Raw genomic sequence first — 27,467 nt, 5'->3', positions numbered from 1 at the left:
AAATGAAAAAACTGTCCACCTTGTGATTAATATCTGACCTGATACATTCAACTTGCAGAAGCAATTAAGAAAACATATATAAACAGCCCTGCTCTGGGTACTACTCCTGTATGTTCCTTATGCAGTACAGAAGCAAGTGGTACATGGCTATTCATGCAGCTCTTCATTTACATATATGATTATGCAGTAAAGGTGCACTGACATCTGATCTGCTTCCTAGCACTCTAATGATCTTGCCTTGAGTAAGACACAATTCATGTATTCTAACAGAAAAATAGAGGTGAAATCATTGTACTGCAGTAGGCCATGGATAGATTAATGCTAAGGGGTATGTTTGTAGAAAATAGTAAGTCACTTTAATGGAAGTAGAGCACATTATTCAGGGATGTCTGTCCATTGTAAGAAGCTATGGCATGAGTAAGCTGCCAAGTACCTGCTTTATTTAGGCAAAGCTAAGCAATGAAGTAACATCAAGGGGTGTTTGAAATTTGAGACTGGGAGTGGAGATGGAGGCTGAATCTGAGAGGACTTCCTGGTCATGATGGCCGTGAACTTTGTCCTATAGGATTGGGAGTCCTGACACTGGCAATGTATTGCATATGTGTACATGTGTGATTATGTGCATAAAGACCCATGTCAGATGTCATCTTTAGCCACTCTGACGTTAATGCTTTTCATTTGAGACACAGTATCTCTCTAAACTCAAAGCTCACTGATTCGGCTAGCCTGGCTAGCTAGCAAATCAGAAGCATCCTCCTGCCTCCAAATACTGAGATAATAGGTGAAGTCTCCCTTGCCTGAAGTTTTATAAGAATGCTAGGGATCCAAACCCAGTCTTCATGTTTGTGCACCAAACAAGTTAATCACTCTTCAGCCCTCGTGGCAATCCTCTCAGACTAGGAGAAACATGAAGAACAAGTAGATTGTCATCTCTCAAAAGGGATAAAGCTTTCTAAAGGACAGCCATATAGGAGGAACAGAAAGCTCATATGAGTGTTCTTCAGGATCACTAGGGCTAACAAGAGTCACACCAGCTAGAACAAGAATTTTGTGTTTCACTGTCAGGGAGGAGGCCTAGGCCTTTGGGGGTGGTGGTGTTAAAGCTGTACCCATGGCTGGGAGTCTGTCTGTCTTTTTCTGTTCTGCCACTCTCATTTTTTCCCTAGGGATTGAATGTATATTAGGCAAGTGCTTTAGCACTATCTTATCCCTCCAAGTCCAATATTCAAGTCTTAAAGGACTAGGTACAGCAGAATCTATAAAACAGAAGTGAATGCTACTGGTCAGGTCTTGGAGCAAAGAGCAGCAACACTGAGCACGTAGACAGATTGAACTGGGGTGACAGGTTCATAAAGAGGGACTTGATCTGGACTATACACACACCCAGGAGAAGGTTAACTGAGTTTTCAACCACATCTGCTACTAGGATATTGTTTCTTTAATCTACTGTTGTGTAGTTGCTGCAAGAAGAACAAAGAAGAAATCAGAGCCAGGCATTACCTAATCAGAAGTAATTGGCATGAAAGTATTCAAAAAACATAGGCTCTTGCTACAAATGCCTGCACACTGTGAATCTGCAAAGTAAATAATTTTCCTCCAACCTTCTAGTCTCACAAGTTTGCTGGATAGAATTAACTCTACAGCTTAGCAGAGCATACCTATTAACAGTTCTCTCCCTGCTGAGATCTAAGGCACTTTTCTGCCTTATATTCTGGCTTATATCTGGCTCTCTTGTGATGCCTTACGAGTATACACACACACACACACACACACACACAAACACACACGGCTGTTCTCATTTATGTGATTTTAATAGATGTAGGTCCTTTATCTGGAATTATATTTGTCCATGATGCTAGAGAAATGGCTCAGTGGGTGAAGTGCTTTCTCATAAGAAGACTGAAGTCCACATCCCCAGTGCCCGTTTCCAAAGCCAGACATGGGAACCTGAACCTGTAATTCCAGTGTGGGAATGTAGGTGCAAGAGAACCCCTAGGGCTTTCCAGCTAGCCAATCTAGCCAAATCAGTCCAATAAGATACCATGTCTCAAAGAAAATATGGTGGAGAGTGATTGTAAAAGAGGCTGGACATTGACCTCCCACTTCCATGAAACACACACACACACACAAACACATACATACAAAAATATAATTAAGGTTATCAGATTTAGCAAGCAAAAATACAAGATTTCCAATTTTAATTTCATGGAAACAATGAGTACATTTGTGTATATAAGTATGTTTTATGTAATACGAAGGGCATGTTCGCACTAATATTTTCATTGTGCACATAGCACTCAAACTTGTGTACACCATGTCCTGCACTTAACTACCTGCTGTGGTTTGCATGTGTTCTGCACCTAACCACCTGCTATAGTTTTCATATGTTTGTCCAATATCATATGTTGCAAATATGATCCCAAAATTTATCTGTTGATTGCAAATGTGGCCTTTAAGAGGTGACTATGATTGAATAAGCTCTTCAATGTAGAACTCCTACAATCAGAATAGTGGCTTTATGAGAAGAGAAAGGAACCCAACCTAACATGTTGGCTCTGTCTCACTGTATGGTACATTGACCATGTTATACTGTGTCTATAAGACCCTTTTACTGGCTGGTTTTGTGTGTCAACTTGACACAGGCTGGAGTTATCACAGAGAAAGGAGTTTCAGTTAGGGAAGTGCCTCTGTGAGATCCAGCTGCAGGGCATATTATCAATTAGTAATCAAAGGGGGAGGGCCTATTGTGAGTGGTGCCATCCCTGGGCTGGTAGTCTTGGGTTCTATAAGAAAGCAGATTGAGTAAGCCAGGGGAAGCAAGCCAGTAAGAAACATCCCTTCATGGTCTCTGCATCTGCTCCTGCTTCCTGAGCTGCTTGAGTTCCAATCCTGATTTCCTTTAGTGATGAACAGCAGCATGGAAGTGTAAGCTCAATAAATCCTTTCCTCCCCAACTTGCATCTTGGTCATGATGTTTGGCGCAAGAATAGAAACCCTGATTAAGGCAACCTTCATCAGATATTAAATAGAAGTTTAACCTATGCTCTGGGGCCTGGCAGCCTCCAGACTTGATCAACTGCCCTCATATTGTTGATAAATTACCTAGTCGTGTATGTTTTGCATAGCAAATTAAAAAAAGTTTATGATAACCTCTTTACTAGTATGTATTATTCTTTATAAAGTCCCCCAGATGGTCCCATGTTGGCTGGATGCCCTCTGCTTAACACCCCTGTCTTTATGTATGATATGTTTCTGTGAAGTTACCTTTAGAGATACTGTTGAGCACAGTTATCCTCTATGTTTCTTCACAGCCTAATGAGCACGACCTTTGTATTTCCACTACGAAGTCTGTTCAGTAAATATTAGTTGACCTGAAGTACGATCTATTGGAGTATACAATCAGCTCCACCTCTACCTATACCTAACTCCCATATCTATAGGTGCAAACACCTGAGGACCACAATTATTTTAGAAAATAATTGTGTCTGAACCTAGTACATGCAGACTTTTTCTTGTCATTCCTCACATAATGGCAATATAACATCCATTTGCATATTATTTGCCTTTCAATGGATACTATACACAATCTAGAAAAGATGTAATGTGTATTGTGGGGGTACATCTCACTATGGTATTAAAATACCATACAAAATTGAGCATGGGTGGGTTTTGATGATCAAGGAATCCTCAAAGTAATTATCTATGGACACTGAAGGACAACTATATATATAGAGAGAGACAGCTAAGTGTCAAAACTACCAGCCCCCAAAACAAATTTGTTAGCACCCTTTCTTTTTCTCAGGTTATAAGAGAAAAAAAAAAGACTTTCTAAGAACTGAGCTGACTTGATAGGCTAGCAATGGGTGAGTGCACAGGGCAGTTGTAAAGAGCTTTGCAAAATCAAATTGCCTTCTCCACAAGGCACCAAAGTTCAACATGGAGAAGTTTGACCTTTGAGTGTAAAGATAGGCTTGTTATGTGACTTTAGGGGGGAAATGTACTACACATTGCTCAATCCGGTGGTGCTGTTGAAACAATGATAAAATGTGCAATAGTCAGTGCTTTGGAGAAAAAAAAAACACCATTGCAAGCCATTGAACAGTCTAGCAAGAACTGAACTCAGTTTCTTGACATTTGTCTTTGTGAGCAATTATCCATCCAGGAATCAAGAGTACTCTTTACTTATTCAGAGCTGCTACTTTACAACTAAAATCAGACTCAGAGAAGTTAAGTTTCCCAAAGTCGTTGAGCTGATGAGTAACCAAGGACTAAAGCTCCCTTGCCCCTTAGCCCTGAACCCTTGCATTTGTTTACAGAAAGCTTCCAGGAAAGACTCCAAAGTCACTGGAAAATCTGTTCAAGTGTTTACTAGAGAATTCTCAGGATCGTGAAAAAAAATCCTTGTGTTTCTCTCATCTTATCTAAGGCCCTCATTCTGTTCAAGTGTTCCTCCAATGAAAAGAATGAAAAGAATCTTCACTCTCAGCAACTTACACCTCACATAAAAAAAAACAAAAAGAAAGAAAGAAAAGAAAAAGAAAGAAATACTATTAAGTTGGAGGCTAGATCTACTCATTTGTAGATGAGAACTAAACACTTTTATATAGTTTCTTTTCCTGCATAAATATGAATGTTTCCTTTTAATTATACCTCAACCCAAAATTAAATAAGCAAATAATCAATTTGGTTTTTAGTTCCTACTGCATTAGGAAGAGTAAGATAAATATGCTCGTTTGATACAGGCCTGCCCATTGGGGAATAAGGGGAGGTAGATTTTTACCTATTCATTTTCATACAACACCATAGGCCTTAAAGTAAAAATAAGGTGAAAAAGACAGTGTTTTGCCAGCCAGTCATGATCATGTTATTCACCTCAAATAATGGCAGTTTTATTACTGTCAATAGCAGAGGTTCGATGAGTTCTCAAGCCCTTTGCCCTAGGACCAGGCATTGGTGTTTCATGAGCTTTACCCCTCAAAGGGCTTCCTTCCCAAGCACTGGAATGTATATAGACATTCTCTTTGTTGTACTAGTGTTCTCCTCTGCTTGTTTTTCTAGGATCTCAGAAACCATAAACATGCAGGCCATAACTCTTGCCCAGGGTAAAGTGGATCATATATCAAGGGTTTTAGGTCTGGAATTCTTTGCTGGCCAATTCTCACTTAGTTTCCAATATCCATCTTTACTTAATCTCCTTCCCAGCTATTTAGCGGGTGTTATCCTTATAATCTACAAAGTCTTTGATTACCCTATAATAACACAGGCTTATCGTCTTTCCTTATACATTTATTTCACAAGTTTAAAGGTATACAATGCCCTCTGTTTTTTTTTTCTAGTAGACCAGGTCTTACTCTGTAGTTCTAGATGACCTGGAACTTACTATGTAGACCAGGCTAGCCTTGACTTCACAGAGATACAGTACAATGCCTATATTTTCATTTTAAAAGGGTAGGCAGGAGTATTATGATAATTTTTAAAATTTTCTTGTTTTTAAGATTTATTTTATTTATGTATACTGTCTTAAGCTACACAAGAAGAGGGTATCAGGTCCTACTACAGATGGTTGGAAGTCACCATGTGGTTTCTGAGATTTGAACTCAGGACCTTAAGTGCAGCAGTCAGTGCTCTTAACTACTGAGCAGTCTCTCTGTATTATGATATTTGTAACCTGTAAAATTGCAGACTAGTATTAAAATTTTGTTTATAATTTAATGTAAACCTTATCTAAGGGGAAGCACACAATATTTATGCATGAAAAAATGTCATAATTAAACCTATTTATATGCAAACTGAATTGTTTCAATAAGAAGTAAACTAAACATCAGACCATAATAAGAAAGAGCAAAGAACATTTACTATTGATTTAACAGTTTTACTGCAAAGATATAATGAAAATGCTTTGTGAAACACCTTTCTCCTGAGTCATTAGCATTATCAAGAAAAGAAACAGAGTTTCTCGGTGCCTATGACATCTTTAGCCACATCTTGGATCACAGCAGCAGTTCATCTACACTAGAGTTTGATTGAGCATTTTCTGAAAGCACTTTCTTCTCTGGATTTTCACAAATCATCTTTCTTCCATTTTATAAAGTGAGAACATTTTTCCAAATCCATTGAGTTTTAGATTTTTTTCCCAGAGTATTTCATAGAAATTTCTGGCTACATTGACTTTTGTGGTTTGCTTAATTTGATATGGAATTCAACTAGTGTCTTTGGCCTTTACTGGAACATACCCAGAGTTTTAGTGCTCAATTACCCATTTGCCCAATCATTTAATAATTAGCCTTTGAATATTGCATGCCAATGAATGTGCTAGGATTTTTTTTTACAAGCATCATTTCACTTAAGTTATACAAAATTACATTGAGATGCTTAATGTTTTTATCTCAATAAATAAGGATTTAGAATTACATGTATTTTATGTTCTATGGTGACCCAAATTACTAGGAAGAATAATTGCAAAAGGGAAATAGGGGAGTTAGAGAATAAGAAGCAAGAAGCTATCAGGAGTCATAGAAGCTTTAGTAGTTTTTTTAGTTCCTATTTTAAGGCCATTTCTGTACACTTGCTTTGTAAAACTTCTCAAACTTGTTTTAAATGGTGTCTGCTACTTACAAATCAAGTTGTTGAGTCTGAGCATGCTGTTTTCTTATCCAAGAAGCTGAAGCAGGAGCCCCAAAGTTCAAGATTACTCTAGATAACTTAGCCCCACTAAATGTTTTTTGAAAGTGAGAGAACTGTAGATCAGGCTGACCTTGAACTTGCTAGGCAATCTTGATTTCTTGATCTTCCTGCCTTCACATCTCAAGTGATAAGATTACAAACACTTACTGCCACGACTAGCAAGATCGTCCCTTGGAAAAAAAGATTAAAGACTGAGTCATACACTGCTTACATAGCATTCACAAAACTCTGAGTTCAATCCCCAGGACTGCCAACAACCAAATGTATGCTATAATTTGAAAGGTGTTCCTATTAAAACTTCTTTTCATTAAATATATAGGTGTTTGCTACATGAAGAAAGTGAATTTGCAGCAGACATAGCCTCCTGTGAGAAGAGTACAGTGTTTTAACCTCCAGGATGTCTCAGTGGCTTCAATAGGAAAGAATCCTGATGAATATGGTGGGTGGCAATGCAGAAGAGAAAGTAATGTTGAATCATGAACACTGGGGAAATGTATTTAAAATGTATCCTGAACATAAAGGAATCATTGTACTATGAGTATAAATACATACTGACCATGGGAGTATCATCCTCTTCAGTGGTATTGTGACTGGTAAGTTGGCCATGCTTCAGTAAATAACTTGATACCCATGTTCATGGAAGCAACCTTAGTGACGCCCCATAGTTTTCCAAAACCACAAAAGAAAACACATGAAAGAGACGATTGGACAGAGGGATAGAGGAGGGTAACAGGGAGTGAATGTGATCACAGCATATTGGATGCACGTATACACTTATCAAAGAACATTTAAAATATTTTAAACTAAGCACAGTAATAAATATAGAATCAAGGGACTAATTTAAGTATTCAATAAATAGATGAAGTAACTTTAAGATAGAGAAAGAATTTGTATTTCAGACTGATCATGGTGACAGAGAACCCAGTGGGATCTGGGGAGTTCTAGTGTGTGAAAGACGGGGTGAGAGCTATTTAAGACTAACAATTAAGTAAAAAGTAAGCAGCTTAAGCAAACTGCTGATCAGGGGAGAGGTAGAGAGAGGGAGAGGAAAAGAGGGAGAGGGAAAGAGGGGGAGGGAAAGAGGGAGAGGAAGAGGGGGAGGGAGAGGGGAGGGAGAGGGAGAAGGGGAGGAAAAGAGGGAGAGGAAGAGGAAGAGGGAAGGGGAGAGGGAGGGGGAGGGAGAGGGAGGGGAGAGGGAGGGGAGAAGGAGAGGGAGGGGACAGGAGGAGGGAAAAGGAGGGGGAGAGGGGGAGGGAGAGGGGGGAGAACCTTGCAGATTTCTGTCTTCTTGTTGAGGGGCAGAGAGACTCTGAGCCAAGGCAGATGTGGTCACATTGATTAGCTACCTAATAAGAGGAAAGGATATTTGGTAAGAATTAATTTTTTGTAGGTGAGTTTTTAGTTCAGGACAGAATTAAGCAGAAGTCACGGAGACTTCCTTCATACTGCCTTGCTACATGCAGGTATGGCCTCCCTGTCACCTTATCCAGTCTGAGTGGTAGATGAAGCTGCGGCCAATGAGGTTCAATTGATGAATGACAGCTTCAAAGAGCAACATATATCCATCATCATAAAAAATTGAAATTGTACCTACATTATCCATAAGTCATTACTGCTCACATTTTCCTCTTATTTCCATAAGAAAATAATGACAGTCTTAGTTCATAAACACTTCAAAGAGCCCTGGTTCTCCTGAAGACTGTTCATTTTATTTCTCCACTCACTTGAGCTTTCAGAGTAAAGAGCAACTTCTATGCACACTTGCTTGTGTATGCTTTGGCTATAAATAGATCTGTATATTTCTTGCTATTTAAACAATTTGTTGATTCATGATACTACCTCTCATTTGGCAGGAGCTGTGCTTGTGTTGGCAAGAGCTGTGCAGTGTCCAGGTACTAGGTATCTGGGACCTTTCTATAACAACTAGACTATGACAGAGCTTTGCAACTATCCTGAGAAAAAAACAAGTTCTTTTTTAAACAACATAAAATGTAGTTAAGAGAAAACAAAACCATCACATCTAAGTGACAAGTTCAACAAAACAAACCAACAGAAAGAAAAGAGCCCCTGGAGAAGTCACAAGAATCAGAGACCCACTTGGTCACATATTCAGGAGTCCCTTAAACACACTAAACTAGAAGGGTATAATATAAGCACAGAGACCCAGTGCAGACCTGTGTTAGGCCCCAAACATGCTGCTTCAGTCTCTGTGAGATCTTATGAACTTTGCTCATGTTGATTTATAGGGCCTTATTTTCTTGGAATCCTTCATCTCCTCTGACTCTTATACTCTATGTCCTCTTCCATGGGATTCCCTGAACCTTGAAGGTTTTGATGAACATATACCATTTAGAGCTCTGTGATCCAAGATCTCCCCATCCATACCTTCTCTCTCTGCATAATGTCTGCCTATGGGCCTCTCCATTTGTTCCCATCTGCTGCAGGAGGAAGCTGATACATGAGTAGAGCACAATAGCATTAGAAGTCATTTTATCACTCTTTTTTGTAAAGACCAGTCATGTTTTGCTTTACCCTAGGTCTCTGGTCTATATAGTCTCTGGTTCTTAGTCACCCAAGCAGTATCAAGCAATATAAAGTATTGGTTCTGTCTTGTGGAGTGGGACTTCAGTCAAATCACATATTGGTTGCTTACTCCCACGAGGAAAAAAAGCAGATTCTTTTAATTCTCAGTGGAATACAAAGCTTGTTTATTTGGAGTTTTCAAGGTAATTGCAACAAAAATTATCTTAGACAAATTTCATCACATTATCACCCAGTTGTTGCAGCAACAAGCATAAAATAGTTAATTCTGACTACTATCACAACAAATATTTCCAAGTTGGCCAGATGTCTGTGTCTGAGGCAAAGCAAGACAGGGTATGTGTGGAACAAAGAGTGGTTTTCATAGATTCTGTTTCTGCTTTTTTTTTTTGGCAATGAGATCAGAAGTTATGAACTACATGATCCTGAAATCCTTCCTAGAGAAGAATAATACTTCCTTTATTTAGTTTGAATCTCTCAAAACAAAAGACATCTGTGGGCATCAGCATCAAATTCAAAAGGCTTTTTAAAATATGGCTGTGAAGTACAGAAAATTTCAAACAAAATTACCTTAATATATGTTTTAACTCTCATATATATATATATATATATATATGCATATGTGTGTATGTATATGTATATGTATATATGTAATGTTTCCATGTTTTTATTATTTTTTTAGAGTCTCACACTATATCCCCAGCTAAGCAATTTCTTGAGACCTCAACTTTAATAATTTGTATGATATTTTTATCCCTTTTGTTAGTGCCAGCAAAACTACTTATTTCAGTTTTTGGTAACTTCATAATTATGAAGTAAAACCTTATATATCATGTATATTAAACACAATGTATATTAAACATTAGTCAAACAATGCTATTGAACACTTGAAATGTAGTAGCTAGCTCTATTTAAGATACACATAAAGTACAAACTACACATTGAAAACATATTATGGAAAAAGATCATACAATTTATTACTGAAAAGAGTTCACATTTATTATATATTGAAACAATGACTTTTTGAGTGCTGAAATATATCAAATGTATCATGAATTTTACCTGCTTTTTATGTTTTTAATATGGGTGCCAGGAAGTGTATGAATTTTTAAAATTGTGCCTCGTTATTCCAGTGGACAGCCTTGTCAAATTATTTAAATAAGATACTATATTATACATTTAAAAAGTTTTAACCTAGGAAAAAGGATAGCATTTTTAACAAATGGTGCTGGTTCAACTAGCAGTCAGCATGTAGAAAATGCAAACCAACCTATTCTTTTTTTTTTTACACAAAGCTCAATTTCAAGTGGATCAAGGAACTCTGCATAAAACCAGACACTGACGCTCGTAGAAGAGAAAGTGGGGAAGAACATTGAACACATGGACACAGGGGACAATTTACTGAACAAAACACCAACAGCCTATGCTCTAAGATCAAGTATCAACAAATGGGATCTCATAAAATTGCAAAGCTTCTGTAAAGCAATAAACACTGTCAATAGGACAAAAAGGTAACCAACAGATTGGGAAAATAACTTTATCAATCCTTCATCTGATAGAGGGATAATATCAAATATATACAAAGAACTCACGTAGTTAAACTCCAGAGAATCAAATAATCCTATTAAAAAATTGTATACAGAGCTAAACAAAGAATTTCAACTGAGGAACATTGAATGGCCAAGAAGCACCTAAGGAAATGTTTAACATCCTTAATCATCAGGGAGATGTAAATCAAAACAACCCCGAGATTCCATTTCATACCAGTGAGAATGGTTAAAATAAAAAATTCAGGTGACAGCAGATACTGATGAGGATGTGGAGAAAGAAGAACACTCCTCCATTGCTGATGGGATTGCAAGCTGATACAACTACTCTGGAAATCAGTTTGGCAGTTCCTCAGAAAATTGGACATAGTTCTGAGGACCCAGCTACACCACTTCTAGGCATCTATCCAGAAGATGCTCCAACATGTAATAAGGACACATGCTCCACTGCTCCACTATGTTCAAAGCAGCCTTATTTATAATAGCCAGAAGCAGAAAAGAACCCAGATGTCCCTCAACAGAGGAATGGATACAGAAAATGTGGTATATTTATACAATGGAGTACTACTCAGCTTTAAAAATGATGAATTCGTGAAATTCTTAGGAAAATGATGGAACCAGAAAATATCCTGAGTGAGATAACCCAATTACAAAAGAACACACATGGTATGCACTCACTAATAAGTGAATATTAGCCCAAAAGCTCGGAATACCCAAGATACAATTCACAGACCACATGAAGCTCAAGAAGAAGGAAGACCAAAGTATGGGTGCTTAAGTTCTTCTAAGAAGGGGAACAAAATAATAGGAGTAAATATGAAGATAAAGTGTAGAGCAGAGACTGAAGGAAAGGTCATTCTGAGACTGTCCCATCCAGGAATTCATCTCATATATAGTCACCAAACCCCTATACTATTTTAGATGCCAAGAAATGCTTTCTGAAAGGAGCCTGATATGGCTGTCTCCTGAGAATCTCTGCCAGATCCTTGCAAATACAGAGGTGGATTATTGCAGCCAAACATTGGACTGAGAGCAGGGTCCCCAATGGAGGATTTAGAGAAGGGACTGAAGGACCTGAAGGGGTTTGCAACCTCATAGGAAGAACAACAATATCAACCAATCAGATCCCCCCAGAGCTCCCAGGGACTAAGTCATCATCTAAGGAGTACACATGGCTCCACCTGCATATGTAGTAGAGGATTGCCTTGTCAGGCATCAATGAGGGGAGAGGTCCTTGGTCCTATGAAGGCTCCATAGATGCCCCAGAGCAGGGGAATTAAGGGCAGGGGAGTGGGTGTGGGGTGGGTGGAGGAACACCCTCATAGAAGCAGGGGGAGGGAGGATGGGATAGGGGGTTTCTGGGAGGGGTGGAAACTAGGAAAGGGGATAACATTTGAAATGTAAATAAAGAAAACATCCAATTAAAAAACATTAAAAAGAAGTTTTAACCTCTGTTGTGAAATCTTAGTTTAGTTCTATACCCCATTTTTTGATTGGGTTGTTTGGTTTTTTTGGTGAGTAGTTTCTTGAGTTCTTTTTATGTTTTGGATATATATATATATATATATATATATATATATATATATATATATCCCCTCTATCAGATGTGGGGTTAGTGAAGATTTTTTTCCCAATCTGTAGGTTGCCGATTTGTCTTATTGACTATGTTCTTTGCCTTACAGAAGCTTTCCAATTTCATGAGGGTCCCCTGAGAAGCACCTAAAGAAAAGTTCAAAGTCCTTAATGATCAGAAAAATGCAAATCAAAAGGACCCTGAGATTTCACCTTACACCAATCACAATGGCTAAGATCAAAACTTCAGGTGACAACACATGTTGGAGAGGATGTGGAGAAAGAGGAACACTCCTCTATTACTGGTGGGATTGCAAACTGGTACAACCACTCTGGAAATCAGTCTGGAGGTTCCTCTGAAAATTGGAAATAGATCTATCTACCTGATGACCCAGCAAGAGATGTCCCAACATGCCATGGGGGCACATGTTCCACTAGGTTCATAGCAGTCTTATTTGTGATAGCCAAAAGCTGGAAACAGCCCAGATGTCCCATGGCAAAAGAATGGATACAGAAGGTCTGCCTGCACTCAGGAACTGAGCACTTAGGCGGCTTTTGTCTGCCAGGGAGCTGTGGAAGGAGAGAAGCCCCTCGGCCATACTCGCTGCCTGCTGGGACACAAAAGGATCCTGAGCTTTAGATTTCTGGTGGTGCAAACCGCCAGGGGTCTGCCTGCACTCAGGAACTAAGCACATAGGCGGTTCATCTGCAAGCCAGTCCATCGCAGAACCTGTGTCCTATGTGAGAATCAACAGAGGGAGTGACCCCCACCACAACTTCTTCCCTCCATAATAGAGCAGATAGAGAAAACCTGGTTGACCTTGACAACCTAAGTATAGCATTGCTTGAGGCAAGACTGAGAAGGGCTCCAAAGGCACAAAAGAGGAAGCCAGCATATCAGTAATTTGTGCCAGAAGAAACCCAGTCATCCAGTGGTGCAGAGATAATCTTAAAGATCCACAGTAGGTTGAAGCACCAGCCAGTGACAATAAGACCATCTAACCCTTGGGAGAACCAGATGGCTAAAGGCAAATGTAGGAAAGTTACTAACAGAAACCAAGGCATTATGGCAGCATCTGAACCCAATTCTCCAACATTAGCAAGTCCTGGATACCCCAACACACCAGAAAAACAAGATTTGGATTTAAAATCACTGATCATGATGCTAGTACAGGAACACATGAAGGACATACTTAAAGAAATTCAGGAGAAAATGGATCAAAAATTAGAAGCCCTTACAAGGGAAACACAAAAATCATTGAAAGAAATTCAGGAGAATACAAAAGCCAATAAGGAGGAAACGCAAAAATCACTTAAAGAAATACAGGAGAACGTTGATCAACAGGCAGAAGTCATGAAAGAGGAAACACAAAAATCGCTTAAAGAATTAGAGGAAAACACAAACAAGCAAATGACAGAACTGAGCAAAAATTTCCAGGATCTAAAAACAGAAGTAGAAACAACTAAGAAATCACAAAGGGAGACAACTTTGGAGATAGAAAACCTTGGGAAGAAATCAGGGACCATAGACGCAAATATCAACAACAGAATATAAGAGATAGAAGAAAGAATCTCAGATGCCGAAGATACCATAGAAACCATGGACTCAACAGTTAAAGAAAATGCAAAATGCAAAAAGCTTGTAACTCAAAACATCCAGGAAATCCAGGACACAATGAGAAGACCAAACCTAAGGGTTATAGGCATTGATGAGAGTGAAGATTTACAACTTAAAGGGCCAGCAAATATCTTCAACAAAATTATGGAAGAAAACTTCCCTAACCTAAAGAGAGAGATGCCCATGAATATACAAGAAGCCTACAGAACACCAAACAGACCAGAACAGAACTACCTCCCGTCACATAATAATCAAAACCCCAAATGTACTAAACAAAGAAAGAATACTTAGGGCAGTAAGAGAAAAAGGGCAAGTAACATATAAAGGAAGACCTATCAGAATTACACCAGATTTCTCACCAGAGACCATGAAAGCTAGAAGATCCTGGGTGGAGCTCATGCAGACTCTAAGAGAACACAAATGCCAGCCGAGACTACTATACCCAGTGAAACTCTCAATTACTATAGATGGAGAAACCAAGATATTCCATGACAAAACCAAATTTACACAATATCTTTCTACAAACCCAGCTCTACAAAGGATAATAGGGGGAAAGCACCATTACAACGAGGGAAACTATACCCTGGAAAGAGCAGGATATTAAGCTTCTTTCATCAAACCCAAAGAAGATAACCACACATGTATAAAATTAAAATAAAAAATGTTAGGAAGCAATAACCACTACTCTTTGATATCTCTTAACATCAATGGACTCAATTCCCCAATAAAAAGACATAGACTAACCGACTGGTTACGTAAACAGGACCCTACATTTTGCTGCATATAGGAAACACACCTCAATGTCAAAGGCAAAAACTACCTTAGAGTAAAAGGCTGGAAGACAATTCTACAAGCAAATGGTCCCAGGAAGCAAGCCGGAGTTGCCATTCTAATTTCAGATAAAATTGACTTTCAACCTAATGTCATCAAAAGAGACATGGAAGGTCACTACTTGCTGGTCAAAGGAAAAATCCAACAAGAAGAACTCTCAATCCTGAACATCTATGCCCCAAATACAAGGGTGCCCTCATTCATAAAAGGAACTTTAGTAAAACTCAAAGTACACATTGCACCTAACACAATAATTGTGGGTGACTTCAACACTCCACTTTCACCAATAGACCGATCAGGAAAACAGAAACTAAACAGGAAGACAATGAAACTAATTGAAGATTTGAACCAATTGGAGTTAACAGATATATATAGAACTTTTTATCCCAAAGCAAAAGAATATACCATTTTCTCAGCACCTCATGGTACCTTCTCCAAAATAGATCATATAGTTGGTCACAAGACAGACCTCAACAAATATAAGAAGACTGAAATAATCCCATGCCTCCTATCAGATCACTATGGAGTAAAAGTGGTCTTTAGTAACAGTAAAAAACAACAGAAAGCCCACATACACATGGAAACTGAACAATACTCTACTCAATGATACCTTGGTCAAGGAAGAAATAAAGAAGGAAATCAAAGATTTCTTAGAATTTAATGAAAATGAACGCACAACATACACAAATCTATGGGACACAATGAAAGCAGTGCTAAAAGGAAAACTCATAGCTTTAAGTGCCTCCAAAAAGAAATTTGAGAGAGCTTACACCAGAAGATTAACGGAACAACTGAAAACCCTGGAACAAGAATAAGCTAATTCACCCAGGAGGAGAAGAAGACAGAAAATCATCAAACTCAGGGCTGAAATCAATCAAGGAGAAACCAAGAGAACCATAGAAAGAATCAACAAGACCAAAAGCTGGTTCTTTGAAAAAAATCAACAAGATAGATAAACCCTTAGCCAGACTAACCAAAGGGCACAGAGAAATTATCTAAATTAACAAAATTAGAAATGAAAACGGAGATATTACAACAGAAACCAAGGAAATTCAAAAAATCATCAGATCCTACTACAAAAACCTATACTCAACACAACTGGAGATTCTTAGACATTTTCTTAGACAGATACCAATTACCAAAATTAAACCAGGATCAAATAGACCATCTAAACAGACCCATAACCCCTAAAGAAATAGAAGGGGTCATAGATAGGCTTCCAACCAAAAAAAGCACAGGACCAGATGCTTTCAGTGCAGAATTCTATCAGACTTTCAAAGAAGACTTAACACCAATACTCTTCAAACTTTTCCACCAAATAGAAACAGAAGGAACACTACCCATCTCCTTCGAAGCCACTATTATGCTGATACCAAAACCACATAAAGATCCAACTAAGAAAGAGAATTACAGGCCAATTTCCCTTATGAATATCGATGCAAAAATACTAAATAAAATTCATGCCCACTGAATCCAAGAACACATCAAAATGATCATCCACCATGATCAAGTAGGCTTCATCCCAGGGATGCAGGTATGGTTCAATATAATCCACTACATAAACAAACTCAAAGAATAAAACCACATGATCATTTCATTAGATGCTGAAAAAACCTTTGACAAAATTCAGCATCTTTTCATGCTAAAAGTCTTGGAAAGGACAGGAATTCAAGGCCCATATCTAAACATAGTAAAAGCAATATACAGCAAACCAGTAGCCAACATCAAACTAAATGGAGAGAAACTTGAAGTAATCCCACTAAAATCAGGGACTAGACAAGGCTGCCCCCTCTCTCCATATCTTTTCAATATTGTACTTGAAGTCCTAGCTAGAGCAATTAGACAACATAAGGAGGTCAAAGGGATACAAATTGGAAAGAAGTCAAACTATCACTATTTGCAGATGATATGATCGTATACTTAAGTGACCCTAAAAACTCTACTAGAGAACTCCTACAGCTGATAAACAACTTCAGCAAAGTGGCTGGCTACAAAATCAACGCAAGCAAATCAGTAGCCTTTATATATTCAAAGGATAAGCAGACTGAGAAAGAAATTAGGGAAATGACCCCCTTCACAATAGCTACAAACAGCATAAAGTATCTTGGGGTGACTCTAACCAAACAAGTAAAAGACCTATATGACAAGAACTTCAGATCTCTGAAGAAGGAAATTGAAGAAGATCTCAGAAAATGGAAAAACCTCCCATGCTCGTGGATTGGCAGGATAAATATAGTTAAAATGGCCATCTTGCCAAAGGCAATCTTCAGATTCAATGCTATTCCCATAAAAATCCCAACCCAGTTCTTCATAGAGCTAGAAAGAGCAATTCTCAAATTCATCTGGAATAACAAAAAACCCAGGATAGCTAAAACTATTCTCAACAGTAAAAGAACTTCAGGGGGATTCAGTATCCCAGACTTTAAACTTAACTACAGAGCAATAGTGATAAAAACTGCATGGTATTGGTACAATATCAGGCAAGCGGAACAATGGAATAGGATTGAAGACCCAGAAATGAACCAACACACCTATGGTCACTTGGTCTTTGACAAAGGAGCTGAAAGCATCCAGTGGAAAAAAAGATAGTCTTTTCAACAAATGGTGCTGGTTCAATTGGAGGTCAGCATGCAGCAGAATGTGCATCGATCCATTCATATCTCCTTGTACCAAGCTCAACTCCAAATGGATCAAGGACCTCCACATAAAACCTGACACACTGAAACTAATCGAAAAGAAACTGGGGAAGACCCTGGAGAACATGGGCACAGGGGAAAAGTTCCTGAATAGAACACCAATAGCTTATGCTCTAAGATCAAGAATTGACAAATGGGACCTCATAAAACTACAAAGTTTCTGTAAGGCAAAGGACACCGTCAAAAGGACAAAATGTCAACGAACAGACTGGGAAAGGATCTTCACCAACCCTAAATCCGACAGAGGGCTAATATCTAATATATACAAAGAACCCAAGAAAGTAGAACCCAGAGAACCAAATAAGCCCATTAAAAAGTGGGGTACGGAGCTAAACAAAGAATTTTCACATGAAGAACTTCGAGAAGCTGAGAAACACCTTAAGAAATGTTCAACATCATTAATCATTAGGGAAATGCAAATCAAAACAACCCTGAGATTTCACCTCACACCGGTCAGAATGGCTAAGGTCAAAAACTCAGGAGACAGCAGGTGTTGGTGAGGATGTGGAGAAAGAGGAACACTCCTCCACTGCTGGTGGGATTGCAAGATGGTGCAACCACTTTGGAAATCAGTATGGCGGTTCCTCAGAAAACTGGGCATGTCACTTCCTGTTATACCACTCCTGGGCATATATCCAGAGGATTCTTCAGCATGCAATAAGGACACATGCTCAACTATGTTCATAGCAGCCCTATTTGTAGTAGCCAGAAGCTGGAAAGAACCTAGGTGTCCTTCAGCGGAGGAATGGATACAAAAAATGTGGTATATATACACAATGGAGTACTATTCAGCCATTAGAAACAATGAATTCATGAAATTCTTAGACAAATGGATGGAGCTGGAGAACATCATACTAAGTGAGGTAACCCAGTTTCAAAAGATCAATCATGGTATACACTCACTGATAAGTGGATATTAGCCTAGAAACTTTGAATACCCAGGACATAATCCACAAATTAAATGATGTCCATAAAGAATGGAGGAGTGGGCCCTGGTTCTGGAAAGACTCAGTGCAAGAGTATAGGGGAATTCCAGAACAGGGAAGTGGGAAGGGGTGGATGGAAGAATAGGGGGGTGGAAGAGGGCTTATGGGACTTGTGGGGAGTGGGGACCCAGAAAAGGGGAAATCATTTGCAATGTAAATAAAAAAAAGAATGGATACAGAAAATGTGGTTCATTTACACAATGGAGTACTACTAAGCTATTAAGAATGAGGACATCCTGAGTTTTACAGGCAAGCGGATGTAGCTAGAAAATATCATCCTGAGTGAAGTAACTCAGACCCAAAATGACATACATGGTATGTACTCACTAATAAGTGGATGTTAGCCCAAAAAAGAGTACAGAGTACCCAAGATACAGCCCACAGAACTCAAGAAGGTAAGCAAACTGACATGCCCAAGTGAGGACACATCAGTCCCACTTGGGAGTGAGAACAAAGTAATCACAAGTGGAGAGAGAGGGAGGGAGGGAGGGAGGGAGGGAGGGAGGGAGGGAAGGACCTTTGAGGGAAAGTGGACAGGGAGAGGATGGAGTGGAGGGGAGTGGGGAGGGAATCTGGTATTGGGTGAGGGAAAAGGAATGAAGCCCTGAGGGCTAGCAGAAAGAATGAAAACAGGCAACCTCAGGAATTAAGTGGTTGGGGGGAACCCTCCAGAATGCACCAAAGACCTGGAAGGTGAGAGACTCTCAGGACTCAAAGGGAGGGACCTTAGGTGAAATGCCCAACAGTAGGGAGAGGGAACTTATAGAGTCCACCTCCAACAGGAAGACAGGGCATCAAATGAGGGAGAGGGTTGCCATCCCACAGTCAAAACTCTTGACCCATAATTGTTCCTGTCTCAATGAATTACAGGGATGGAAATGGAAAGGAGCCTGAGGGAAAGAAGGTCCAGCGACAGGCCCAAAGTGGGATCCCACGCAAGGGGAGGTCCCAAGGCCTGACACTATTACTGAGGCTATGGAGTGCTCACTAAAAGGGACCTGTTATGACTGCACTCCAGAAAACTCATCAAGCAGCTAAAAGAGACATATGCAGATATTTGCACCCAACTAATGGACAGAATCTGCTGACCCCTGTTGTTGAATTAGAAAAGACTGAAAGAAGCAAAGGAGAAGGGCAGTCCTGTAGGAGAACTAGCAGCCTCAATTAAACTGGATCCCCGAGATCTCTCAAACACTAGCAGCATACACCTTCTGGTATGAGGTCCCCAACACATATACAGCAGAGGACTGCCGGGTCTGTGTTCATTCAGAGGTGATACACCTAACCCTCCAGAGACTGGAGGCCCAAGGGAGTTTAGAGGTTAGGTGGGGTGGGGTGGGGACATCCACGTGGAGACAGGGGTGGGGAGGAGGTATGGGATGTGGAACAGTCGGAGGGTGGATACGGGTTGGGGGGAATACAATGTGGAGTGTAAAAATAAATTAATTAATTAAAAAAGTTTTAACCTGTTTTTTCATACCCACATTTAATTGCAGCACGTGGGAGACAAAGAAAGGGAGGTAACTACAGCTTACTCTACATAGCAAGTTCCAGGCTAGTCAGTTCTATACAGTAAGGCTGGAGAGAGTGTAGTGCTGAGGATTCATGAATGTGTGCTGCTCTTTTAGAAGACCTGTGTTCCAGGCCAGTCCCAGTTTTGGTGATTCACAAACACTTATAACTACAGTTCCAGGGGAAACTTGTGTTTCTTACCACAGAAGAACCTGAAATTATATGTGCATGCCTCTACAATATACATAATCTAAAATGATATATCTTAAAATAACTTTTAAGTTAATTATATCTTTTCAAGAAGTATTTTTCTTTAGTGCACATGCAGATCCCATGTTTTGCTTAGTAGTAATATCTTGCACAAATAGAGAATAGTATCAAGTTGGAGGTATGTCAGTCATAGAGCATTTTCCATATTCATAAGATGCTAGGTTCTAAATGCAACATCTCACACATATGCACAAATGTATATGCTTACACACTCACATACGCATTAATTAAATGACTTTGGTACAATTTATATCACTTGCTCTGATGTCTATACCTTCAATTATTTTTGTATCTTTGTTCTGCTGTGCAAGGCATTAGATCATCAGGTCTTCATTTATATGCACACACACATATACACATATACATATTGTACTTGTTATGCAGACTTAAGTGTTTCCCCTATTAATGAAGGTCCTTAGAGATATAAAAACCTTCTTCTCTTCCCAACATAAGTGAGTATTTCCTTTATAAATAAATTTTCTCTGTAAAAGCTCAACATGTGGGCTGGAGAGATGGCTCAGTGGTTAAGAGCACTGACTGCCCTTTTAAAGGTCCTGAGTTCAATTCTCAGCAACCGCATGGTGGCTCACAACCATTTGTAATGGGGTCCGATGCCTTCTTCTGGTGTGTCTGAAGACAGCTACAGTGTATTTGTATAAACAAAAATAAATAAATCTTAAAAAAAATCAAGAGAGATATTTAGAAAAAAAAAAGAACAAGGGAAAAGGGCAATATGTGGGATTGGAGACATGGCTCAGGTGTTAAGAAAGTGTACTGCTCTTGCATAGGAACAAAGATTGATTTCCAGAAATCATTTCTGGCAGCTTACCACGCCAGCATCAAGGGACCAGTCTCTCTCTTGGATTCTATAGGCATTGCACTTATATACACAAACCTGAACTTACACACACACACACACACACACACACACACACACACACACACACACACAATTAAAAACATAAAAATAAAAAGTTTGAAAAGGGAATCATGTACTATGATGTCACAACTTCTGTGGCTGCTAATTATTACAATAATAATCTCAAAATAGCACCTATGGCATGGAGTATACTGGAATAATATATTTGATGTGTTTAGCATTCTTTCATTCAGATAGTGATTCAAGTACATCTTATTATAAATATTTTATTAGATATATTTTGTGGGATTTTCAAATATAAATTTATTATGTAGAGGCAAGTGTTATATTCTATTGATCTAAATATTTATCACTATACTGTACTGATACCACACAGCATATTATTTATAGTAAATCTTAAGGTCATTAGTAATTCTTTGGCTTTATGCTATTTTTTTTTCAAAATTGTTTAGGCTATTCTGGGCCCACTACATTTTGATGTGAATTTGAGAAACCACTTATCTATTTTCATGAAAACCAAAAATCAGTATTTGCATTATGATTAGATCTATAATTTACTCTACAAGAAATTGATGTTTTGAGACTTAATTCGCTTCATAGGACATTCGTAAGGAAACCCCCCCTCTGCAGTCTACTTATTGCTTGGAATAGGTATGTCCCTCCACTCACCGGAAACTGACATCCTAATAATGTTCAGTTTTCTTACCAGCGAACATGATGTTTCTCTTAATTTATTTCACCTTAAATGTACGTTAGCAATTGTACTAGCTGGTTTTGTGTGTCAACTTGACACAGACTGGAGTTATCACAGAGAAAGGAGCTTCAGTAGATGAAGCCTCTCATGAGATCCAGCTGTGGGGCATTTTCTCAATTAGTGATCAAGTGGGGAGGGCCTCTTGTGGGTGGTACCACCTCTGAGCTGGTAATCTTGGGTTCTATAAGAGAGCAGGATGAGCAAGCCAGGGGAAGCAAGCCAGTAAGGAACATCCCTCCATGGCCTCTGCATCAGCTCCTGCTTCCTGACCTGCTTGAGTTCCAGTCCTGGCTTCCTTTGGTGATGAACTGCAATGCGGAAGTGTAAGCTCAATAAACCCTTTCCTCCCCAACTTGCTTCCTGGCCATGATGTTTGTGCAGGAATAGAAACCCTGACTAAGACATTAATATTTTGTTAAAATTAGTATATATACATTGTGCAATAGTCCTATTTTTAATGTTTTTTATAAGTCATGTATAAAATTACTGCCAATGCTTAGATCTAGCAGTTTCCTGAGCTCACTTCATTAGTTTCACTTTTGTTTCAGAGGACATATATATATGTGAAAATAATGAAGATATACATACATATACATACGCATACGCATATGCATATACATATACACCATGTCATCCTCAAAATAATCTATTCTTTATTTTACAGTTTTTTTTTCTGCTTTCTTCTTTCTTTCCTTGGGGAACAATGATCTCCAGTTAAATAAAAATTGGAGTATCAATAATATTCTCTCTGTCTCTCTCTCCCTCTTGCTCTCCCTCTCCTACCTCTCTCTCAGTGTGAGTCTCTCAGTCCCTCCTTCAACCTTTCAAGTCAGTAGAAACACTGCCCATATGGACTGAAAAGGACAAAAGTGGGATGAAGTTTATGGAGGAAGATTATCTTTAAGGATTCAGCCACAGATGCAATGGCCAGGGCAGAAAGTGTCTTCTCGGTTTCCTAAGGGCAAAACCATCACTCAGAGCCAATATGGTCAAAGTAGCAGTAGAATTGAAGCTCATGACATGGAGCTTAAGGAAATCATTCTCAGGCCCTGAAATCTGATGGAGTTTGTCCTAAGGTTTGAAAGTTCTTTAGAATGTTCTTTTATCCTTTCATTTTATCCCTTTGGAAATAAATGTCTGTAGTTTATAAGCAGACAATTTGCCTGGTTTCTCAAGGTTGTGGATGAAGACAATTTTGTTCCAGAATAGTCCATTCCCAAACTCAAACTTTTATCTTATTTGTCTGCTTTCCTAATTTTGCCTTCCAGAATTATGGTGACTGAAATTGTCTTTAGTCACCATGTTTGCAGTTTTCTGTTATACCGGAAACAGGCAGAACTAAAACAAAGATGGAAAAATTGAAAATATGAAGTATTTTGAAATCAGAAAGAAAAAAATAAGCAGTTTTTTAAATCTCACAGATGCAAGATTAAATGTGCCTTTTACAATGTTCAGTCAAGAGCAGAGAAAGGACATAGCCACAAATGCATTTTACCTTCGTGAAAGAGCATTGGAAATATTTGCTTTTATCACTTCTCAGCCTTCTGGCTAATTTCACATGAATACTTTTGTTCCTCGTCCAGCAAGATGGCTTAGAGGGTAAAGGTGTTTGATTCAAAGACTGACAATGTAAATTCAATTTCTGGAACCCACATAGTAGGAAGAGAATGACAACTTACCAAAATCACTTATATGCTGCCAATCCGCAACACACACACACACAAAATAAATAAATAAATAAATAAATAAATAAATAAATAAATAAATAAATGCTGGAACTCAAGAGATAGAGCAGTGGTTAAGAGCACTTGCTGCTGTTGCAGAGAACATGGGTTCAATTCCCAGCACCTACGTCATCTCCCAACTATCTGTAACTCCAGTTCCAAAGGATCCAACACCCTCTCATGACTTCCATATGCACCAGGCAGTCATTTGATATACACACACACACACACACACATATATATATATATATATGTGTGTGTGTGTGTGTGTGTGTGTATACAGATAAGATAAAATAATGAATAAATAAATACTGTAGAAACAGGCTTCACACAGGGAAAGAAAAGAAAAGAAAAGCTTGCACAGGAGAGGTGACATTTCCATGGTGTCTTATCTTAAAGATGCTAAAATTTTGATAAATTCTCATTGATTTTTTTACTTATCTAAAATGGAAAAATGTTACTTATTAATAATGGAGTATCATATTTTAAACACATATATATTGCATAATGTTTAAATTAAGTTATATATTGCCATCTTTTCAAGCACTTGCTGATTTTGTAGTGAAATATTCAAAGTCCTTTCTTTAAGCTTTTCTTGAAATAGGGTCTTCCTAAATAGCCCAAACTGGCTTCAAACTTATGATGCACCTGCCTCAGCCTTCTTGAGTGTGGAGATTATAGGCATATGCCATCATGTTCTGCTACATTACATTATTTTTTTCTATAAGTATAGATGCTATTATAAAAACTCAACATTAAAGCCTTTGAAAGCAAACAGAAAAATCAAAATATTTTATAAAGTCTTAATTTTTAAACGTTTTATTTTATTTTATGTATTTGAGTGTTTTGCCTACATTGGATCTTTTAGAAATGGAGTCACAGGTACTTGTAAGCCATCATGTGGGTGCTGAGATTTTAACCGAGATCCTTTGGAAGCATAGCAGTGCTCTTATCTGCTAAGTCACTTCTTGGGCTCCAGATCCTTTTCGTATTTTTAAGACAGATTCTTGCTGTGTATACCAGACAGGGAAAGGAGGATGGAAAGAAGTTGGAAAGCAGACTCAACAGAGGAATGTGGGCTGAGCTAATTGTTTAACAAATAGAGGGGGAACATAAAGGAACATTATCACTATTGTGACTGAAATGGTTCTTGGACTTATGGAAGCTGCCTTTTGCTTACAAAATGTCAATGCTGGGCTACATGTGTTTAAGCATTCCTACCACCCTATCTTTATAACCACTGTGTCTAATTATGTGAAGACTAGGCACTTCATGCTAACTTTGCAAATGGAAAGACAAGGCTGTTAATAGTTCATGGAGCATGTCTTCGCCAAAACATCCAAATCAAATTTTAGTACATAATAAATCTCATCAACTTCAATATGGAAAGCTGTTTTTTCTTTAATCTACAATGATATGTCACATCTAGAACTAAAAAGAGTCACTGTTGTATGCTTGGCTTCACACTACCTTGGTGAAAGTGGACTCCAATTCAGATATACCTCAAGAAGATTTGTGTCTTACAGTCGAGTCAAGATAGGTCTAGTTTTGCAGGTGCTGATGTTCATTTTAACTTATTTCTTGCTTTGTTATTTATCTTTTTCCACAAAAGCAATGATGAAATAAAAAGAAAGACAAAGGATGAAAAGCTAGGTCTTCAAATAGGTACTTGTTTTGGCATGGAAATAATTTATACATTAGATGTTCTTTTTTTATTGTCTGGTAGTTTTTAACATGCATGCAATGTTTTTAACAAAATCCACCCCTATCCTCCAACTCTTTCTATGCTTGGGGCCCACCATTTCTCATTCCCAATTTCATGTACTCTTCATAAAACCCACTAAATCCATTTAGTGCTCCCAGCATGTATCTGGGTGTAGCTGTCTACTGGGACATGGGCAACCTACTAGGGACTATTTTCATGAAGAAATGGACTCTCCTCTGCCATCAGCCATCAATTGCCAATATCCTCAATTATGGGTGGGATTTTTGTGCCCCCTCTCATATTCATCCTGGAAATGTGGCTAGGTTGATCTTGTCCAGGACTCCTGTATTCAGTTACAGCTTTTGTGAATTCTTAGGTACAATGATAACCATGTCTGGAAATCCCTGCTTCATCCTATTCTTCCCCAACTTCTGACAATTACAATCATTTCACCCTCTCTTTCATGATGGTCCATGAGCCTTGCAGGAAGGAGTGTGGTGTAGAAGTCCCATTTAGATCTGAGTACTCCATGGTCTCCTAGTCTTTATAATCAGCATGAGAATATTCTTTTTAAAAGTAAAATATCTTTCACTCAAATACAACTGAGTCTCTGAAACAAACAAACAAATCTAGAAAGTAATGCTGGAACCTGCAGGAGCAATGTGGAATTCTGTGATGGTGTGAAGGATTGGATCTTTAAGTTTTTAAATCAGCATTCACACTTTATCAGGGAGTTATTTCTTCCTAACTTGGGCATAATGTATAACTCCTGATAACTCTTCATGGACTGATTACATAATTATGAAATTTCTTCCTTTCCCTTTAGATAGGGAAAAAAGTTCCTGGGATAAGTCTCTTAAGGCCAAAATATTCTATTTCTGCCTCTTTTTCCTAGAGAGCATTTACATTAAAATCACACCTGAAAAAAAAAAAACACCCTGTGAAACATTGTCTTGTGATTTCAAATACCCTGAGTTAATTAGAATAGCAAAATCCTGGCTGGTCATTTATTAGAAATTGAACAGGGTTCACCTAGCAGAGGAAGAAAAGCAAACTTAATCTACAGTTTAATTAAAGAGCAAAAGGTTGTGATCATATGAAAGGTATATTTTCATGGAAAAAGTGGGCATAGAAATCTAGGGCTTAATATTTTTGCAATTTTAACGTTTGGAATTTTTATGAGACAGTAAGGAGTTGTAATTTCTATGCAGCCTGAATGCCAGAAAATTATATGCCCCATAATGCATTCTATGAGATGGATTTAATCTCTTCGCATATGGGAGATCATCACAGATCTTATTTTCTCACATAAATCTTGATAGAGTGTGGTGTAACAAGTTAGTGAATTTACTAATCACAAAATGTAGTTATTGGAGGCTTTCTTTTTGACACATTGAAGATTGAACCAAGGGCTTTGTCCCTGCCAAGCAAGTGTCCAACCGGGCTTTCTATCTCTGTGACATTACACAAACATTTTCAAAACAGACACACTGATTGAAAATAAGCCACTGTGTGCAAATGGAATGAAGTGATGTTATCACCCCAGCTCCATTCTATTGTCTAGAATTTAGGGGCTAAGAATTAGAAGACTGAAAAAGCAAGTTCCTTTTCTTAGACTAATAATTTTAATTGCCCCTCGGGAATTGTGCAATCTTATTTAGGAGTTAATATTTTAAAATTTGTTTATTCTTCTCATGGGCATAAAAGCCCACAAATTGCCCCTGTATATAGCTCAGCATTCAGCTAGCATGTCTCTTCCCCAGTACTGCAAAACAAATGCCTTTATTTAATTATGGGCTGAGTGCATTCTGATGGGAGACAGACAATTTAATGGCACTGTCAATATTCTTTGTTATCAAGAAAAGCAGAGTTGTCTTGATTTTAATAGAAATTTTATCAAGATTTAATATCCGAGGATCTGTATTTGTAAACTCTGGGCTATCTCTATGGATGTACCATCCAGTTATTTAATATGGTCACAATCTCCTCCAATGAAAAAAGATAGGAGTAGATTGATAGATGTTGACAGGTTGATAGTTGTAGAGACATATATATGACTCTTGTGACAAATTGCTTTGTTCAGTTCATAAATGTGTGCAGAGATGTGTGAAAATAAATCAATTCCTTTTGACAAAGTGTTGTCAAAT

The sequence above is a fragment of the Apodemus sylvaticus genome, chromosome X (genome assembly GCF_947179515.1).
Source record: "Apodemus sylvaticus chromosome X, mApoSyl1.1, whole genome shotgun sequence".
In the NCBI taxonomy this organism is placed as follows: domain Eukaryota; kingdom Metazoa; phylum Chordata; class Mammalia; order Rodentia; family Muridae; genus Apodemus; species Apodemus sylvaticus.
The sequence above is the reverse complement of the archived record's forward strand: the minus strand, read 5'-3'. Positions refer to the sequence as shown.